At 36.6% G+C, this 13,703-nt stretch overlaps 2 long non-coding RNA genes across 2 annotated transcripts; both read right to left on the bottom strand.

Annotated features, from left to right (window-relative positions):
- Nucleotides 1-2,223: 2,223 nt before the first annotated feature.
- Nucleotides 2,224-6,186, bottom strand: LOC131012285 (uncharacterized). The gene is made up of 3 exons (XR_009097260.1): nt 5,365-6,186; nt 3,720-5,279; nt 2,224-3,635 (listed from the first exon to the last, which is right to left on the bottom strand). It is a non-coding gene; the product is annotated as an uncharacterized LOC131012285 (long non-coding RNA).
- A 2,222-nt stretch (nt 6,187-8,408) lies between these two features.
- On the bottom strand, nt 8,409-10,958 carry LOC131012286 (uncharacterized). The gene is made up of 3 exons (XR_009097261.1): nt 10,853-10,958; nt 10,697-10,761; nt 8,409-9,301 (listed from the first exon to the last, which is right to left on the bottom strand). It is a non-coding gene; the product is annotated as an uncharacterized LOC131012286 (long non-coding RNA).
- Between the last annotated feature and the right edge of the window lie 2,745 nt (nt 10,959-13,703).

The raw sequence follows: 13,703 nt of genomic DNA, 5'->3' as shown, positions 1-13,703 counted from the left end.
ATTTTCTCAGCACTTCTCGTAGATGGCTTCCCACAACTTTACGTCCTTTTGGACGCATTGAAAGTGAGACTTTATTTGCCTCACATCGCATTGGATCATGCCTTGGAGCCGTTGAGGATTGTATTTTTTGAGGATATCACCCCAATAACTTGCTCCTTTTTGGTCGGAGCCTTTGATGGAGTCGCATGTGGCCTCCGCATACAAACGACACACGAGTGTCATCTCCACTGGGATGTAGCCGCCTCTTTGTTTGGTAGATGGTGGCATCAAGGCGATCTCCTCAACCTTGGGGTCGGTCATCGCCTCAAATTGGGCATTCAAATTTATTCCCTCAAGATCTCGTTTGAAAAGCGTTTGAAGATTGAGAGAATGACGAGAATTGATTGCCGGGTGAATTTGGATTGCCGAGAGATGGATTTTGGGAGTGATTGGTCCAATATTTTGCCAACCATCTTCCATAATTTTTGCATAAAAGAATAAGAAATAAACAAGAAGAGGAATAAGAATTGTGTGTGAAAGTGAATAGAAGATTGATCAAATTATAGATGTAGAATAAAATATGTAGAAGAAAAATAAATAAACTGAAGAGAGCCGTTTGGAATGACTCCCTGGTCCCTGCCAAGAATTTTGCCATATCACCGTTGCATATTTTTGAATTTTATTTTTTTATTTTTAATTAAAATGCAAAAAAAAATCTGATTAGGCGGTGCATTACACATGCCCAATCAATTCACGGTTTGCACCGAGAAGCGGAGAGGGAGGGTGCGGCATTTTTTTGGGGGCGGGGGGGCAAGCCCGGGCAGTCCGCGCCCCCCATTGTGGGTCCCCACCTTTACTCTCTCCCTCTTTCTCTCTCCTTTTATCTGAACACACCGTCGCGACAATCAGGCGGCGCTCTCAAACACGCTGCACTGTCAGCCGCCACAACACTCTTAGCCGTGTACGAAACTACGTAAGACTGCCCACAACGGTGACCCCGAGGCGGGGTCACCAGAAACGACAAAGTGGGGAGTTTTATTAAATTAAATAGAAAGTCATCAAAAATGGATGACCCGGTGTGTCAGCCAACCTCCCAAGTCATGTGTTACTTTTAATCTGTAATTGCCATATGTCAAAGTTTAATTGATGCATTAATTTTTTTTAGATAAAATTTATCATAATTTTTCTTTGTAAAAAAAATATTAAAATTACATTAAAATTTTTATTATTTTCAGCTCTATAAATAAAACTTAATTTATGTATATTTTCACCCACAAACCAAATCTCTCTATTTCTTCCCAATTTACCATTTCGTTTAGTTTTTTCTTCACAAATTTGTTTTCATTCTAAGTTATGGATCCAAATCATCCTAATTAAATATGTAATTTGCATTTTCTAGTTGTATTTTTAAGTTTCACATATTGTACTTTGATTTATTTAATTTCAGTTATGTGTTTAATTCTTGTAATTTTTATTTATGCTTGAGTTAAGTATCAATTATGACATTTGACAATGTTTAATTATAATATGATTACAATTTTTTAAAAATTAAATAAATATTTATTTTATTTTGTTAAATAAATTAATAAGTATTTAATTTTAATTTATATTTTATTTTAGATATTAGATAATTAAAAATAAAGTGACAAAAAAAATATGTAGGTTGGATTGGTCTCACTATTGAGAGTAAAAATTATTAGGTTGTGGGTTGTGTAGCTGGATGAGAGATAAATGAATATTTTATTAAAAAGTTGAGTAAGATTGAATTGGATGAATATCACTGTTGTGGGTAGTCTAAGGGGTAATTTGATGAAAGCATTTTGTTATCTTGATTACTGCTGGAAGAGGCGTTAATAAGGCGACCATTTGTAATTCAAGAACAACAATGAATTTAATTCGAGCCTTATTTTTAATACGGACTTTTGGATTAAGTATGTAGAATACCAAACAGCCGTTTTAACCTAGGTACATAATTTATCTTGGGCTAATTTAGGCTACGAAACATAGCCTAAAAGTTTACTAAAGAGTAAGATTTTAAGAATGAATTGTTAGAGTCAACGGTATAAAATAATCACTTTAGATAATGAAAATAAAATAGGTGTCATATACTCTAACTGATGATATATAAGAACTGGCCACATTTTTGTGCAAATAGACTAATCTAGTCGTAATAAAAAATATAAAAATAAAAACAAAAGTCTGAAAAAACCATCTGCCTTGTGATCACTTTGCTCGATCTTCTTCGTAATGCAACCTTAATTAGATTTCAAATGCAATATCCAAGTTTTCTTTATAAAAACGGCGCAATATTGAGTTCAAATTAAGAAATCCCCAGGAGCAAGCAAAAATAATCAAGAAATCTAGACAAGGGCAAAACAGAGCTTACTCAGAAATCAGAACACCAAATATTTATCTTCCCACTTGAGCTGCAGCATGCTGTTACATCAGCCAAGGTCTAAGATCATCATAATCGACATCCATCTCAGTTGAAAATCCAGTCACCATTTGCAATAAACCAACAACTTTTGGCATAGTCCCTCCATAAATCATGCTTCATTTGAACTCTAGTATGCATTTCCACCCTCACACTCACCCATCTAAGGCAAGGAATCTACACAAATATTCAGAGTGCCCCTTGAAGCTGTTCATCACAAAAGACCTTGCAATCTCTCACATGTTCAACGCCTAGTTCTCCCCCCGTTGGAGCAACGAAGCCACCACAGAGCATCATGTTTTTCAAGATCTTGATACTCACAATCTCCCTGTTGCAGTGTTTCGTTCTACTACTCGGGCAGGGTCATCATCCACTCGTGCATCGCTCGATCCATACTGATAGAGCTGCGCTCTTGGCATTCAAGAATGGCTTGTCATCGGATCCCTATTCAAGCCTTGCAAACTGGAACGAACACAACGACGTGTGCAACTTCACGAGTGTGAAATGCGGAAAGCTGCATCATCGCGTGGTGGATTTGAACCTCAACAACAATGCCCTCTCGGGACTGCTGTCTCCTGTGCTTTCAAATCTAACCCAACTCCGGAACCTGTCCCTTTCCAACAACCATTTCTTTGGCACCATACCTCAAGAATTCTCATCCCTTAGATACATTCAAGAACTCAAACTCGGAAGCAACGACTTGCATGGCCATATTCCACACTCTCTGTCCTCACTCTCCCATCTCACCTTGATCACTCTGGACTACAACAACTTGAGTGGAGAAATCCCATCATCATTCTTCTCCAACTGCACGAAGCTCAAAGTAGTCGATTTTTCAGGTAACCAGCTAACAGGGACGATCCCAGCAGAAATCGGCAACTGTCCTCACCTATTGGCTGTAAATTTATACAACAATAAGCTCCACGGCAAAATCCCCATCTCTTTAGGGAACGCCACACGGCTCTTCAATCTGGATGTCGAGTGCAACAATCTTTCTGGTGAGCTACCCTCGGAGATGCTGGCAAAGCTCCACAAGATGTGGTATCTTCATTTGTCAAACAACAATATGATTAGTCACAGCAACAACTCTAATCTTGACCCATTTTTCACCGCACTGGCAAACTGCACCGAGCTAGCTGAGCTGCAGCTGGCGAGCAATGGGCTTGGTGGGAGGCTCCCGAGCTCCATTGGAGGACTAGGCGGATATTTTGGGGAGCTGCAGCTGCAGGAAAATCATATATTTGGATCAATTCCTCCTCAAATAGGATATTTGCAAAGCCTAACACTACTGAATTTGACATCCAACCTTTTCACTGGCACTATTCCTGCAGAAATAGGCAAGCTGAAACATTTGGAACAGCTTTGCCTGTCTTTCAACTTCTTCACCACAATTCTAACTCCATTAGGAAACCTATCATCTCTTGGTTTGGTGGATCTTTCGCATAACAATTTGTCGGGTCAGATTCCTGAAGAACTCAGAAATATGGCAGAACTACGTTTTCTGTTCCTCAACAACAACCTTCTCTCAGGGGAGATACCTCCGAGCTTAGGGAGCTGCACGGCCCTACAAGCGCTGGACCTCTCTTACAACCAACTGACAGGAAATGTACCTCCGGAGCTATCAGGATTCCACGAAATGCGTAGGTTTCTCAATCTGTCTCACAACCAACTCATAGGGGCAATGGAGCTCAGCAAGCTCTCAGCAGTCGAAGAAATTGACTTGTCATCAAACTTCTTCAGTGGGAACATCTTTGACCAGATATCAAGTTGCTTGGAGCTGAAGATGCTAAACCTGTCCAACAATTCTCTACAAGGGCATCTCCCCGAATCACTAGGCGGTCTCAAGAGCCTCGTGGCTTTTGATGTTTCTAGAAACAAGTTGGTGGGAAAGATCCCCGAGAGCTTGAACAAGATCAGCACGCTGACCTTCTTGAATCTTGCATTCAACAACTTTGATGGAAGCATTCCCACAGGAGGTGCATTTGATTCTATGACGTATCTGTCCTTCACTGGCAACCAACATCTCTGTGGGCGAATTCCGCGTATTCCAGTCTGCAGCAGAAGGCAGCGCTTCTTCCACTCTCTCATCTTCGTGATCATCTTCTGCATTGTCATATTTATATCAGGAATATGCACAATAATCTGCTGTGTGATGGGATGCCGGCGATTGAGAACTTTCATCATGTCTTCCAATCCAGCTGGGCAGGTAAGAAATCAAGAACTGGACTTGACTCACAATTTTCCAAGAATATCCTACAAGGAGCTGTTAGATGCTACTGATGGATTTGATGAGCAGAGGCTAGTTGGCTCCGGAAGCTATGGCCGTGTCTACAGGGGAGTTCTCCCAGACGGCGCACAGATAGCAGTCAAGGTTCTACATCTGCAGACGGGGAACTCCACCAAGAGCTTCACCCGAGAATGCCAAGTGTTGAAGAGGATCCGCCACAGGAATCTGATACGGATCATCACAGCGTGCAGCTTGCCGGACTTTAAGGCCCTTGTCTTGCCCTACATGGCGAATGGAAGCTTGGATAGCCGTCTGTATCTGCACGCAGCAGACGGCCTCAGATCAGGCTCCTCTGATCTGAGCCTGCTTCAGAGGGTCAACATCTGCAGTGACATTGCAGAAGGAATGGCTTATCTGCACCATCACTCCCCGGTTAAGGTCGTACACTGTGACCTCAAGCCTAGCAACGTTCTTCTCAACAACGACATGACTGCTTTAGTCTCTGATTTTGGGATAGCGAGGCTGATCGCCATTGGAGCAGGAAATGGTGCCGGAGTTATTGAGAATATGGGCAACTCCACGGCCAATATGCTAAGCGGGTCAATTGGATACATTGCACCAGGTATGGATCTCTTTTGCCTGCAAATCTCATATATAAACTAATGCAAAAGCGCAGATATATATTCATCATAACATATCATAGCAAACTTGATTATATATCTACCTGCAAGAGTATGGATATGGATCGAGTACATCAACGAGGGGGGATGTTTACAGCTTTGGAGTTCTGGTTTTGGAGATGGTGACGAGAAAGAGGCCAACAGATGACATGTTTGTTGGAGGGCTAAGCCTGCAGAGCTACGTGAAGAGCCACTTCCATAGCCAAGCTGAATGCGTGGTGGACATGACGTTGCTGAGGACGCTGAGGGACCAATCGGATGAGGTGAAGAGAATGTGGGAAGTGGCCATTGTAGAGCTGATGGAGCTTGGCTTGCTCTGCACACAGGACTCTCCCTCCACACGGCCTACAATGCTCGACTGCGCTGATGATCTGGATCGCCTCAAGAGGTACCTCAACGGAGACACCACAGCAACGTTTGCGTCCTCTCTTGGAATATCATCTTCAACCTACAGCTTTGACTAATAGCAGTTTGTGTAAATACCACATTTGCACAAAATTATTGTTGTGGCCTGTTTTCAAGCTCAGTCTGCTTTTGATCAAACCCCATAATCAAGAATTTTATTCTTCTGAAACTGCATTCAACAAGCCAGTTTGGAAACTTATTCAAGTTAACATGATTATGCTAGTGATTCACATTCAATCAGACCTAGATTCTAGATAAATCAAACATATAGAGGCAGAGTTATTCTGCATCAAAGGGTTGCATGAGAAAATTCTTGATAAATTGTAGGCAAGAATCGGAAATAGGGACTTCCAGTCGGTTTATATTCGATATTTATTAAATGATTGCCTCATATATGCAAGTTGTAATTGTAACCAGGAATACCATTTTAGTATTTAGAGATCTTCATTATCATCTCCTCCTCACGTGAAACAAGGAAGAAAGAAAATGAGATACGGAAGAGACCTTTAACCAAACAGATAGAATGCATACATTTTACTTATCAAAATAATTAACAAAATAGTAAAATATATAAAAGTAGACATCACGTTTTCCTCTGTGTGAACAATCACCACAAGAAATAGGAATTATAAGCCGTAATTTTCAAAGAGACAATTCATAATTACCACATTTGCTGAAACAAATTTTGGTCGGAAATTCCATGTACCTTCATATAAATATTTTTGAAAAAGTCAAACACAAAATTATACTACTATGTTATATTCGTACTATTCAAACACAAAATTCTTCCACTTCATTTACTATCATAGAGTCTTCTTATAAAACATGTAGGGCTTGTTTAACACGAAAGCAAGCAATGTTAATTAGGAATGTTATTCATAGAAAAATGAATCCTAATAAAACTTTATTCCTGTGTTTGAAAATATAAAAAATAATTGTCAGGTTTTAAATTTGTATCATTAAATAAATATAATTATTAATATATACAAGAATTAAATTATAGTAATTTAATATGCACACAAAAAATTCTTCAAGGTTAATGATTTTTTTAGTAATAACAATGTACTACATTATTAAGGTTAATTATAGTAATTCATAATTCTAAAATTAAATTCAAAATTTCTTATATAATAATAATAATAATAATAATAATAATAATAATAATAATAATATACAATATACAACATAAAGTATATATGATTCATAGTTGCTAAACATTAAATTTAGATTTGCTGAAAATAAGTTATTAAATAATAATAATAATAATAATAATAATAATAATAATAATAATAATAATAATAATAATAATAATAATAATAATGCAAAATACATGTTACAAATATTATAATCTATGTTCTAATAAAATGATACAAATAATATTAAATACTAAGTAAGTAAGAATCTCGAGAATAAGGAAAAATAATACCTAAGAAAAGCTAGAGAATAAAATCTTGGAAAGCTGCAATATTTTCATTGTTTTTACGATTCTTATTATTTTCTTTATTTGATAAAAATTTAACCAAACACATGAATTTAATATTTGGGAATCATATTACTTTCCTAGGACAGAAAAATGTACCAAACAAATGGGCTCGTAAGGAATAATATAGTCTCTGATAGTACTACTTAACAAGACGACCTGTGATAACTGAAAAACCCGATTTTATTTTACTATTTCACTTTAAAGCTTAATCTTTCTTTCTCCAACATACCCCTCCATGATTTGTACTGCTCTCTCCGTCTTGCAAAGCTTGAGCAATTTCTTTTCGGCACAATTTTAAGGAGTTAGTATTTTGTGTGTTAAGTGTGGTAGGTGAAAAAGTAAATAAAGAGAATTTTTTTTTTTTGATAAATTTACAATATTAAATAAAGAAATTAAAAGGTCACGCCACAGGGGACTCGAATCCAAGACCTTTGGCCTTAGGTATTAACCTCTTACCACTTGGCCAACACACGCACACAAAGAAAAAAACTTTTGCTATATAAAAAAAATATTCAAGCTTTGCAGGACAACCCAAAAATAAATACTACTCAATTTCATAGGACGAAAGGAGTATTAATTATCTTAGTATTTTATCTTATCTAGAAAACACCTAATGTGACCATTCCTAAGCATGGATACCAAACATGCATTGTATAAATGGATATAAAGATATCATTAATCTATGCGGACGTATAATATAATATATATATATATATATATAGGGAGAGGTTCAAATAAGAACCACTAATAAAATAAGAACGGAGAACCATTTTAAGCCATTCGACCATCAAGATCTACGGTGGATGCATCATCTTGGTGGATGAATGCAGGTGCTGGGTTCGAATCCTGAAGGGATCAAAAAAATTATTTTTTTCGGATGCATTAAATTTAATAGCGGATGCATTAATTTGTATAGCAGATGCAATAATTTTATTGGTTCTTATGTTCTCACGATAATTGTGGTTCTCACTATAACCGCACCCTATATATATATATATATATATATATATATATATATATTGTCACACCCCAATTCTTGAAACAATAACTATAATTGGGGTACGACTAATCATCTAAATGAACAAGGGAAAATCCTTGTGAAATCCGAATAAAAGGGATAACAATCGGGCTTAGCCCCTTTGGATGAAGAAAGACAGGTATTCAAGTGATACGAATCAATCAACAAACATAACAACTTCAGGATCACAAGTTTAGTGTCATGCTTCAGATAACCAACATTCACTGATTGAAATACTTTGAGAGTCAATAGTTTAGGCTCAACAAAAGATATTGTTTAGAATCACAACATGATAGGTCTTAAGTTAAGAAACAAAAGACAGATACTGGCTAGTTCTGCAGCGGAAATCAAAATAAGGAGTTGAACTCTAGCCTCAGCTCTGCCCCGTCATCACCCGCCATTAACCTGAAAACATTTGAAAGTATTTTTGGGCTAAGTACTAATGTACTTAGTGGGCTGCAACTTTTAAAACATTTCACAATTCGTAAGAGCAGTTTATCCAATCATTCCTGACATAACTTAGAAGGTTTTAAAACAAAAATAACTTCTAAGCATGTTAAAGTATTTCATTTTATTAGCGCGCCATTGTCACACTCTGTTTAGTTACTCACTGTGATACCGGACCTTTTAGCCACCGACGTATCGCTTTCTCCCATGACACTTGCCCTGAGGACGTAACTCAGACAAGTTGAATTGACCTCGGGACGCTACCCAGGCAGGCCTTACATGATACATGCTCCGGAACACATCCAGCCAAGCACCCTTATAACGCCTCTTACATGAATTAGTGCCCGATGGAGATCAACCCACCGAAACAACTAACAAGTGTACACAATTCTCAAATAACGTGTTAGGCCATAAGAGAACCTCGATCGATCCATGAATTGCGAGCCTTAAACATAACAGAGCGCACAAAAATATTTATTGGATAAACAGTTTTCATTTCATGAAATATTTAGAGCTTAATAACTCAAGCATACATTTGAAAAATAAGCCCACCTGTCTAGGCAAAGCCTGTCGTTTAACCTTATCTCTGAATTGGAATAGCAGTGCTAATCCTCCTGATGCTCAAAGCCTACAAGAAATCTATTCTCAATAGGTCTCCTTGAATTCTAATCTTAAGTCATGGTGAAGTGCTTAATATTCTATGATTCACTTAGGCGGGTTTTCAAAATTTAATGAATAAATAATTGAAAACATTTCTCTTGAGTTAAGAACACCAACAATATTCTTACTCATCTTTTTTTTTAGTAATTGGAATTATAAATAAAACCAATTAAATCATAAATATTCTTATTGCAAAATATAATGCAAATCTTGTCATGCTTAGCATATAATAAGTAATTTACTTAAAATATGCTTATAATAATAATTTACTCTTTGAAAATAATTAATTAAACTTAATAAGTCTAATTAATTATAATAGTGTAGCTCCTTTAAATAAAATCTGCACAAATCCAATTAAATTAATACTTGGGCAGCCCATGATTTAAAATAATCAAAGGCCCAGCTTAATAAAAGAAAATCGGCCCAACTGAAAATTTAAAACAAAAGCCCAACATTCAAAGCCCAATAATCAAACCCAATTCCCAAAACCCAAACCTAAAGCCCACACTCCCCCCCCCTTCTTCTTCCCCCCAGCCGCATAACACACACACGCATACAACTAAATCTGTCATCTCTCTCTCGACCTCTCTCTCTCAGCCATCAGTCCCGCTGCCGCGGCTCCTTCCGGCGAGAAGCCGACGACCGACCCTTTCCCTCTACCCCATCTTCTTCTCCCTAGTTTTCCCTCTACCTACACAAACTCACGCACGCAGCAGCACCCTTCTCCCTCAGAATTTCGCCACCGCCGAAGCTTGCCGGAGCAACAACGACAGCCGCTGACGACGCTCGGTTCTCCCTCCTCAGGTCGACGGCAGCAACAGATGAGGCGGGCTGCCACCGGCGCCCTCTATCTCCCATGCTCCATCCTCGGCCGGACAACAGCGGCGGAGCCGCCGCCGAGCCCTAGCCTCCCTCCGCTGAACCCCATTGAAGCAGCCGCTCCTCTCTCCCCACCCTCTGTTCACAGATCCGGCAGCCTCGGTCAGTGGCTCCGCGCCACCACCGTCAGCACACCATTCCCGGCGAGCAACCATGAAGGCCACCGCCGTCCTCTCCTTCGGCTCACACAAATACAACTCTCATCCTCCCCGACTCAGCAGACCCAACCAGACACTCCAACATTGGAACTCGGCAATCAAAATCAAACTCAAGACTTTTCTTTAATCTTATTAATAGATATGCTTCAAAATAAAATCTTTTCTTTTCAATGAATCATGCTATCATGTATGTATATGTAATAATGAAAGTCATACTATTGAAATGCTTGAATGTTTTGTTGTGTATATTGGTTTACTGGAATGGCACATATGAAGAGTTTGATTTTTAACAGTCGAGCAAATGAGGTAAGGGCTCGAGAGGAAACCTTTAGGTATTTAGGATGTGAAATGGTTGCTGCCTGATTCTGAATTTGCTTGTTTGCTGGAATCACTGCACAATATTTCAGATTTTTGCTTCTCTTCAATATATGCAGAGAAACTAAGAATGAGATGGAGAAATCTCAAAGTTGAGAGGAATTTACCTATGGTTGCTGCGCACTTCAGGGATGAAGAAGAGCTTGTGAGGAAATTTCCAAGTGGATTGATTGTTGTAAAATATTGATTGGCATGTGATTGCTTTAACAAAAGTATGGCTGATTGCTTTTTAAAAAAATATGGCTAAAGTTGTGATTTTGGGGAGACAATGTATCGTGTGTGGTTGGAAAGGAAATTCTTTAGGTGGAAAGAGTGGATGGGTGGTTGGAAAGGTGTTAAAGTGGCTGATGGGAGAATAAAATACAATAAAAATCTTCCGGGTTGTACTATGAAAACTGTAATATTCGTTCAGTGTTCGCTAAATAAATATCTCGTGAAAATACTTGAAAGGTAAATTAAAAGGTAAATTAAATAAATATGCAATGTATATAAATTCAATAACTAAATTTACAAATATTTTTGTAAATCATTTTTGTTGGAATTAAAAATAAATTCATTTTCTTTTATCCGGCGTGAATCAACTTAATATCTAAGTTCAAAAATTATTCTAAACTTAGCAAAAAGGAACGGGGTATTACATATATATATATATATATATATATATATATATATATATATATAGGGGTGGGCTACCGTGAGAGCACATCTTAAAATAAGAAATAAGAGCAATTTTTAATGTATGAATTTTATGTAGAACACGTATGAATTCGTTGTATAAAGGTATGAATTGTGAAAATAAATTTTTGCTACGGGATTCGAACTCAGGACCATAAATCCATCCAACAGGATTACGAATCAACCGTAGATCTTGATGATCTAAGGGCTGAAAATGATTCTTATTTTATATCTTAAGAAATGCTCTTATTTTAGCCCTTCCCTATATATATATATATATATATATATATATATATATATATAGGGGGCGGTTATTCAATAAACCACTCTTATTTTAAGAATTACGAACCAACAAAAATGCATGAATTTTATGTATAACACGCATGAATAAATTGTATAAAGGTATGAATTGCGAAAAATAATTTTTTGCTACCTTTGGGATTCGAACTCAGGACCATGAATTTATCCAAGAAGGTGATGAATCAACCGTAGATCTTGATAATCTAAGGGCTGAAAATGGTTCCTAATTTATGTTTTAAGAAGCGTTTTTATTTTAGCCTTCCCCTATATATATATATATATATATATATATATATATATATATATATATAGGGTGCGGTTATAGTGAGAACCACACTTATCGTGAGAATATAAGAACCATTAAAATCAATGCATCTACTATATAAATTAAAGCATTCGCTATTAAATTTAATGCATCCGAAAATAATAAATTTTTTGCTCCCTTCAGGATTCGAACCCAGGATCTGCATTCATCCACCAAGATGATGCATCCACCGTAGATCTTGATGATCGAATGGTTTAAAATGGTTCTCTGTTCTAATTTTATTTAGTGGTTCTTATTTGAACCTCTCCCTATATATATATATATATATATATATATATAGGGTACGGTTATAATGAGAACCACACTTATCGTGAGAACATAAGAACCATTAAAATCAATGCATCTACTATATAAATTAATGCATTCGCTATTAAATTTAATGCATCCGAAAATAATAATTTTTTTGCTCCCTTCAGGATTCGAACCCAGGATCTGCATTCATCCACCAAGATGATACATCCACCGTAGATCTTGATGATCGAATGGTTTAAAATGGTTCTCTGTTCTAATTTTATTTAGTGGTTCTTATTTGAACCTCTCCCTATATATAGGAAGAGGTTCTAATAAAAACCTCTGTTAAAATGAGAACTAGGAACCTAATCTTGACCTTTTAAATATTAGATCTAATGGTTAGGATTTAGTCAACAAAAGAAACTGTGCATCTATTATATTTTACTGTGCACTTAAAAAATATGCAATTTATGCAATTGAAACCAACAATGCAAAATACTCAAGCAAATCGAAATTGTGCATCTGTAGTTTAATCTCAGCCCTCTATTTTATTTAAATCAATGGCTTTAAATTGGTTCCTAGTTTTCATCTTAAGAGGGGTTTTTATATTAACCCTACCCTATATATATATACCCCTATATAGGGGAGGGCTAAAATAAAAACACTTCTTAAAATATAAAATATAAACAATTTTCAGCCCTTAGGTCATCAAGATCTATGGCTGATTCGTAATCTTGTTGGATGAATTCGTGGTCCTGAGTTCGAATCCCAAAGGTAGCAAAAATTTATTTTTCACGATTCGTAACCATGTTGGATGAATTCGTAAATCTGTTGGATAAAATTCGTACATTAAAAAACGTTTATATTTATATTTTAAGAAGTGTTTTCACTGTAACCCTCCCCTATATATATATATAAGTATATATATATATATATATAATACCCTTGTAAATTAACTAATTACACTCATTTGACTAGATGATATTAACCTATTTATGATATGTTTATCTAGCATTCTCTTTCCTAGATTATTATTCTCTTCGTTTCATTACAAGTGTCCCATTACTTTTGGACGCAGAGATTAATAAATGTGTAGAAAGTAGATAAAGTGGATTGGTGAAAATTGTTTAAATATTAAGTATAGAGAGATAATATATTGCCAAAAAAATAATGAGACATTTATAATGGGACATCTCATTATGAAAAGTGATACGTTTATAATGGGACGAATGGAGTATTTTTTTAATAAAAAATGTTAAGGCTAATTGTGTGTAATTCCATAACGTATTTTGGTTTAGAAATTGTACCTATATCCAAAAACTGACTTTAAAATGCATAATCTTTTTTTCGTCTCAAATTTGTCTGATGATCGATTTTTCTTACGGCGACGTCGAAAATGACACAGTGGCCGTCAGAATTGACACTTG

Source organism: Salvia miltiorrhiza, chromosome 2, assembly GCF_028751815.1.
Source record: "Salvia miltiorrhiza cultivar Shanhuang (shh) chromosome 2, IMPLAD_Smil_shh, whole genome shotgun sequence".
In the NCBI taxonomy this organism is placed as follows: Eukaryota; Viridiplantae; Streptophyta; class Magnoliopsida; order Lamiales; family Lamiaceae; genus Salvia; species Salvia miltiorrhiza.
The sequence above is the reverse complement of the archived record's forward strand: the minus strand, read 5'-3'. Positions and strand labels throughout refer to the sequence as shown.